Source organism: Chamaea fasciata, unplaced genomic scaffold (genome assembly GCF_029207755.1).
Source record: "Chamaea fasciata isolate MVZ Bird 193981 ecotype frontalis unplaced genomic scaffold, bChaFas1.0.hap1 SCAF_4, whole genome shotgun sequence".
Taxonomy (NCBI): domain Eukaryota; kingdom Metazoa; phylum Chordata; class Aves; order Passeriformes; family Sylviidae; genus Chamaea; species Chamaea fasciata.
This window is the reverse complement of record NW_027094089.1, coordinates 34,522,662-34,530,467: the sequence shown is the minus strand read 5'-3', so window position 1 is coordinate 34,530,467 and position 7,806 is coordinate 34,522,662. Positions and strand designations below refer to the sequence as shown.

The 7,806-nt window shown below is 36.9% G+C and overlaps 1 long non-coding RNA gene across 1 annotated transcript; it reads right to left on the bottom strand.

The window, feature by feature from the left end:
• Positions 1 to 218: 218 nt before the first annotated feature.
• On the bottom strand, positions 219 to 3,405 carry LOC136288303 (uncharacterized). Its single transcript, XR_010720499.1, has 3 exons — positions 3,310 to 3,405; positions 1,108 to 1,177; positions 219 to 296 (listed from the first exon to the last, which is right to left on the bottom strand). It is a non-coding gene; the product is annotated as an uncharacterized lncRNA (long non-coding RNA).
• Between the last annotated feature and the right edge of the window lie 4,401 nt (positions 3,406 to 7,806).

Here is a 7,806-nt window from a genome sequence, read left to right as displayed (position 1 = left end):
TCTAGAACGCTCACTTAAATTTACAATGCAGTGTAGTGCAAGATCATGAATGTAATTATTTCTCTCACAATAACTTTGCTTTATTGGGAGCTAGGCACGTTTCTTTGCCAGCCAACACACGATCGATGACTAGGATCTGACTCTGTAAATAGAAAAACTAACATTTTACCTCTTCATGCTCTTTTTCATCTCATTCCTCTGATTCTTCTGCTTCTTCATCACCCTCACCTTTTTTCTTTTGTTTCATCTTTCTCATCTTCAGATTTTTCTTCTTCCTAATCCTTCTTTTGTAGCTCCTGTCACAAGGCAATCTCTTAATAAGGTAATTCCATGTTACAGCAACAGCATATCCTCCGTACTACCGAAGAGTTAACAGCAGTTAACAGCAAGACAGCATAACAATGCTATGCAAATGTTGTGCGTCAGTATTTAAACCAATATGATGTGAAGTACAAAAACTTATTAAGGATTTATTTGGTTAAGCATCAGCCATAAAAAAACATAATAAACTGAGATGATGATTTGCCTTTACCATCCATTGTTAGAACAGCTGGCAGAAGGCCATGTCATACTTGATAAAGCAATACCACATACTGTATGTAATACAACTGCTTCGAACAACTGGTGGATCACCAGGAGAAAAATACAAAGCTGGTTCACCTTTAAGGTTCCCACTGCCACGTGGTTAGTAATTGCCTACAAAACATAGGTCACTTCCTAAGTTTCTGTATGTTTCTTCCTTCGCAACTTACTAAATTGTTTTAAGTCCCAACATCAGTAGATTGGTGAACAACAACAAATTTAAAAGTACCGGCACCAATTCCTCCTTCTGCAAGCTCCACTAGTAGCTCTAATGTTCACATTAGGCTGTATTGCTACCCAGTGAAGAGCAATTGGTTGTTGTGTTCAAGCACAAACAAGAGCAAAGGCATTTCTTCAAAGCCAGACTCTATCCTTACCCACACTGCAGAACAGTTGTCTGTAAGAGTAACAAGACAAGACCAAAAAAAGTCTGTGCTGGTTAATCCATTTGTACTAATAAACATACTACATTTCATTTTCCTTCAATTTCTATTGTAAAATTTAGAAATGGTATGCACATCTTACCTCAGTTTTTTTTAATCGCATACAGATCACTTTTAGGCTCAGAGTTTTTTTGCCTTTTTTGTTTTTGCACCTGGTGAAATAAAATACATCACTGTTTTTTTTAATGTGAAAAAGACAAATTCTCTTACTTTACTTGTTCTTAAGAGTAAATTCATCCTGAATATGCCATGGAAATCCCATAGTTTCTGTATTAAAATTACCTTAGACTTTGAGCTACATCATTCATAGAGATGTAAATGTCTGATTTATGTAAGAGATGCCTAGAAGACCCATATGAAATTCAGTTTGAGCAAGTAGTTGACCAGAGGCTGGGCTAAAGTACGACATTCAGCTTCACAAAATGCTAGTCATCTATATACTTAAAGTATGTTAAGAAACTAGAAAAAAATCTCACTTGTTATGTTTCATCATCTTGAAAAGATAACTCATTTTTACTGCTTTATACAAGACATTAATTGATGATGGGTGCTTCAGACAAGTAGATGTAAAAAAAGAAGTGTAAGTTCATTAGCTCTAACAGAAGTCATGATTTTTATAGCCACATGGCTTTTGGACTACAGTTGGCTCTCATCTAATGAATCCATGTTGTGTTTTTCTACTTGGTCCCCTGATTCATTAACGTACTCTTTATCAAGTTACTCCCTGATTAACTACATAGTGGAGCAAAGATCAAAAATAGCATTCCATATACCCAGGTAAAAGTTACTTGAATGGCAGCACCCTAATCCAAAGTTCCCCAAATACCAGCCAAATACTCAAGGAAGCAGAACACTGGAAACTGCTGAGAAAACACCTATATTTTATCAAAAGTATTTGTCATAAATAACATTGAGTTTATTCCAGTGCTTTGCCTAGGAAAAGATTATATGACTAAACCACTGCACAGAACTCAGGGAACTCAAGTGCTCTGCAAAAATATGAACAGCATCAAAGCAAACACATCCAGAATGAAGTAGGCTTTTTAGGAAAACGAGCAGAAAGTGCAATTCAGAATTATCATCAGCACAAACTCCTGCAGGCTTTCACAGATAATGCATGTAGAACAAACTCACATGGGATTTGTCCCTAAAAGCTGGGCATCTTTGGCCCTTATAAAATAAAAGACACTGACCCATTTTTAGAACTTCAAGCAAAATAGCTCCCTACATTACATACCTTAGAGGTGCAGTGCAATACAATCTAATCTAATTTCCAGACATCTGGTCTTGTAGTACTTGGGCTAAAATGCATGCATTTGAGTGCTGTATACCTATGCATATGGCTGACCTACGATGTCAGCTTAGCCCAGATGACATATTTATTTATTTATTTATTTATTTATGTAGGGGTTGGGGTTTGTTTTTTTTTTCAGCAGGCACTGCTGGTATCTAGGATACTGCATTTCACAGCCCAGGGTCACTGTGGGCGAGAGGTGGAATTCTACCCCAAGTTTTATCCCTGAGAAGCCAGGTGGTCGGTTAAGACAGGTCTTCAGTTAAAACATTCAGGGAAACCAGAAAGAGGGAGGAGAGGTGTGTAAAAGTAAAGCTGTCCCCTTGAATGGAACTGTACTGATCCCAAAACTACTCCTGCAAGCTAAAAAGGGAGAACCTGGTTTGAATTTCTGTGCAAATTCTGTTGATTTGTTCACCTTTATTCCACCATGGTTAAGGTGTGACCTAAGTTATCTGTGCTCAAAATACTGCAAAGACAGCCATCAGGAGCTCTAATGGGTCATTGATCAGCTATGAACAAACTTCTGGAATCATATATAACTCTGTATCATCAGGATTCCACAAAAACAACCCTAAATGCATCATCAGGAGTTCACAAAAACCCCTAACCCCACATAGTTTTTGCTTTTATGGGTCCTGACTTTTTAATGCAATAAAATTCTGATGGTCAGCTGATCTTTGCCATTATAACATGTGGAGGACTGTACTTTTAAGAGCCAGTGGAGAAACTGGTACTAAAGAAAGAAAAATTCCCCCAGTGGGCAGTGATTCTCTTTTTATGATCATTACAACATTATTTTAATGAGAAATAATAATTTATTATTTCATTGGATCTTGGGGCAAAAGCTATTGAGCATATATATAGCTTTCTATATATGCACAATATATGGTTTCTTCTTTTAGAATATAAACCCCACGTATATTCTGGTCCCACCTTTGGAGATTTTGCAAATAAAAATTTCATTTTCAGTTAAATCTTACAGTCTACCTTCAGTACCATGCTTCTCAATGATGCTCTAAAAAAGATTCCTGCTGAGCCAGTCTCTGTGACTATGCACATTCCCATTCCTTTTTCTTTTTATCTGTGGACTGAAAAATTACACATTAAAGAGATGGAGAAAAAGAACAAGAAAGCAAACAATTATATATAAATGCACAGCTAAACACAGGAGGCCAAGTGTTTCTTCTGACAGAAGGCCACGAATTTCTACAGAGAACTTAAAATAAGTCATGCGTACTAGAAAACACTTAGAAAAACAAATTATGCTGTGTAATAAAAATCTGTTTTCCTGTAAGAACTACCACTACCCGTTCCAACTGCTTTTGAAAGATCCGATTCTGCAGACAAAAGCTGGAAAAAAAAAAAAAAAGTAAAATCAGGGAAAATAGAAAACAACCCACATTAAATTACATATAAAAGGCTTAAAAAATGCAAAAGTCAACCAATTCATTAACAAGATAATTGAGAAACCCAAAATATAAAGGAAACCTGACCAGCCAGTTACTATTGAATAGAAGGATGAGTGCTGATTAAAGATACAAATTTTTCAAAACAAAGGTTTGTGGATTTTTTTAAAAAATTTTTCGCGATTATGTATCTTGTATGTTAATACAGTGCATCAACACAAAAGGCAAAAAAAGGAGGATAAGTCTGTTCCAGTAAGTAAAAACATCCTACAGAAGCAAAGTAAAAATCACAACAGACAGGCAGACTAATAAAATATTTAGAAAAAATCTCCCATAAGCCTTAATGGTTTAGCCTAATTAGCATTTCTAGCAATTTTTTTCCTCTAACTACCTCCAGTGCGGCTTCTGTCTCTCAACTACAATGTAATATTTCCTTCTTAAAACATATACCTTTTTTGTTTGCCTTCTTTGGTTTCATCTCTCTTGGGAGTCTTCTCCAATCTGTACAGAAAACAGATATTTTATATCTAATTATGTTAAAGAATATAGAAAAATTATTATTTACAGCAGTAATCCTTCCCATCACCAGGGAAAGGAAGGGAACCCTTTTGTGCTTGATCCTATTTACATGCATGCCAAAATGTTTTAGCACAATAGTTTCAGGGAATTCTAGCTGTAATTTAAATTGAGAGACTGTCATGATTGCCATTTCACCCACATGATGAGAACTGGCTTCTATCCCAAGGAGACAAAGTTCAGCCATTCCAGTGACCCATGGGCTCTTCAACTTACTTAATTATTATGTAACTAAGTTTGCAGTATTGAGCTATAAAGATATGGTTGAGGAAGGCTAATATTATAAAACACAGCTCCCCATGACAGATATCACGTTACATTCTACTAATATCAGTGTTTGCTCCCAGTTCAAACTGTTATCTGTGCAGTGAGTAAGGTAAAAGGAAAGCAAGAGTGAGAGCTAAAGTTTGCATTTGTGCTGCAAATCAGTTATTGTAACTGAGTAAATAAATAAAAGCAGATTCTTTCTTTTTTCTTTTGTTTTTTCTTTTTTTTTGGACAAAACAATACTCACCTTGTTCTGAAATCATGCCAAGTGAAGTAACTCTCTACATACAGGACTGGAAGGAATATATAACTTGGTAATCATTTCATACTTTTTTATTGTTGAAAAATAGTGAATCAAACACTTAAAAGATCAGAACATTTCACAGGTTCATAGAAAATTAGCCTTTGATAACCTTAGAATTTACCTGGTATCCATGCTTCCTACTCCTTTTCATTGTCCTGGTACTCTTCACTATCTCTCAATTGCTACAAAGAAAGTGTTATTCAGTTAAACTAATTAAAAGGCAATTCAGACACAGTCCTTGATATTTACCTGTAACTAAACATACAGAGTATTTTTCTAATCCCATGTTGAACATTTTCCTGTTGTCAAACAGTAAAAAAAAGCAAACAAAAAAACCCACCCCAAACCAAACAAAAACCACCCAATACTCCAAAAATACTATAATTTATTCTTTTACCCTTGAAAAGCATGAAATTGTTAAATGCAGATTTCTTCAGAGACTAGGCTGAAACATCTAATATAACATTAACACTCAACTCTTCAAGAGTTTCATAATCAAACCTTTATTACAAAACCAGTGAGTAACATTTAACATCACTTTGTTAATCATAAATGGTATCCAGTCTCAAAGTTCCCAAGTCTCATAGGTTATATCTGATCATCAGCTCCCAAAACTTCCAGTACTGCAATGGAAAAGCTTTGCATCCTATCCAAAACAGCAGCTAAATATTTAACCTCCTTCCAGGCACAAGAACTAAATTGAGAAATACATTGTAAATAGTACAGTAGTCATACAGTGTAAATATATCATTTATACTGAATAATCTTTTACATACAATCTCTAATGCCAAAAGCAATACCAACACTTTATTATTTTTAAATCAGTCTCATTTTTTCCGGCCAAAATCACCACATGCAACTGCAAAATCCACTTCATGCAAAATTACTGCATTTGATTTCACTGTTAAGCCAAGAAGAGATAATATTTGCAGATATTTTACAAAAAAAAATAGTAACAAAGATAGCCTTTGACCTTTATAGTCAAAGACTTCTAGCACATGATCATAGACTCATAGAATTGCAGAAAGTTTGAATTGGAAGGGAACTTAAACATCATCTCTTTCTAACCCCACTGCCACAGGCAGGGACATCTTCCACTAGATCAAGATACAAAGCCCCATCCAGCTTGGCATTGAACACCTCCATAAATAGGGCATCCACAACTTGCCAGAGCAACCTGTGCCAGTGCCTCAACACTCTCACAGTAAAGAATTTCTTCCTAATGTCTAATCTAAACCTACTCTCTTTCAATTTGAACCCATTCCCCCTTGTCCTGTCACTACATGCTATTGCCCCATCCTTCCTGTAAGTTCCCTTCAGATACTGGAAGGCTGCAATTAGGTCTGTCCTGGGTTATAGCGTAGAATGTGCACAAAGTATTCTATCACCATCTAAATGAACTGTTGAATCCAATTGTTGGAGCAGTGCTCTTCCCGGGCCCCCTCCCTCAGGGCTATCTTCTGCTAATGGGCCATCAAATGCCTTGCCCATCACTCATAGATAACCCCCTCTGGGAGCGATCTCTGTTTAATGGGCCATCAAGGACCCAGTGCATGACTTATCATCCCACTGTGAGATGCTCCGCCCAGAGGGAGGAACCAAGCATTCCCACCTGGATATAATCTGGGGTTTGGGACAGTACAAGTAGCCCTTACCCACTGGATTCCCAGAGGACCAGAGCTACCAGACCTTTCTATGGGATCACTGCTTCAGGAAGACCACCTCATCTGGACTGCTTCCATCACCCTGCTCAGGTTGTTTTCTGACTCTGTCAGTGGTCTTTTGTATTATTGCATCTATTTTATTTTACTTTTTTTTTTCTTTCTTCCTATTAAATTGTATCTCTGACTTGGAGCCTCTCATTTGTTTGCTTTCAAACCACTACAAGGTCAGCCTGAAGCCTTCTCTTTTCCAAGCTGAACAATCCCAATTCTCTTAAGTCTCTCCTCACAGCAGAGGTTCTCCAACCCTCTGATCAACTGAGTGGTCTCTTCTGAACTTGCTCCAACAGGTCCATGTCATTCTAGGACCCCAGAGCTTATGCAGATCTGCAGGTGGGGTCCCACCAGAGCAGGGGAGAGGGGAACAATCCCTCCCTCGACCTGCTGGCAGTGGCCCAACCCAGGTGCAGCACCTTGCACTCACTCTATTAAATCACATTAGATTCCCACGCACCCACTTCTCTCATCTGTCAAGGTCTCTCTGTATGGCATCCCATTCTTCAGGTGTGTACTCACCAAGGAAAAAGAAGACATCTTAAATGAAGCTAAATCTTAAAATTAGTTATTATGAAGGCAAACAGAAAACCTTCTCAAAGCTGTGCAACAATAAGTCTACAATTAAAATAACAGTGTCTCAAGGGGCACTCACAGATGTAGGAAACAATCAGCAAAGGAAGGAAAAGACGTCAAATTTCTTGATTTCAGATCAAGGCTCTTTAGTGAAGAAATAATAGCTGATGCCATCAGTAAAAAAATACATTGACTGACTCTTGCCACTCACAACTAATGAATTAATTCCAAACCACTGCCAAGGTGGCATTCACCCAGTTTTGGTAGATATACCTACAGGAAAAATATGAGTGATTCCTAACTCACATAGTGAAATAAATAAAGAACTTTATATAGAATATGCCTGCTATTCTCTCAATATTAGTGCTGAATGATGAAAATCTATGTTATGTGGCACATTAACACATCAAAATTTCCAGATAGAATGAGTTATGGCTTTCATTTGCTACCTGAACAAAGAAAGAAAGAAAGAAAGAAAGAAAGAAAGAAAGAAAGAAAGAAAGAAAGAAAGAAAGAAAGAAAAGAAAGAAAAGAAAGAAAGATGCTAACTAATTAAAATGTTTCTCTTCTCACACTTCAAAGGACCATTTGGCTCACAGATGCTGTTCTAAGGTTTTATAACAATCCATTCACTCTTGTA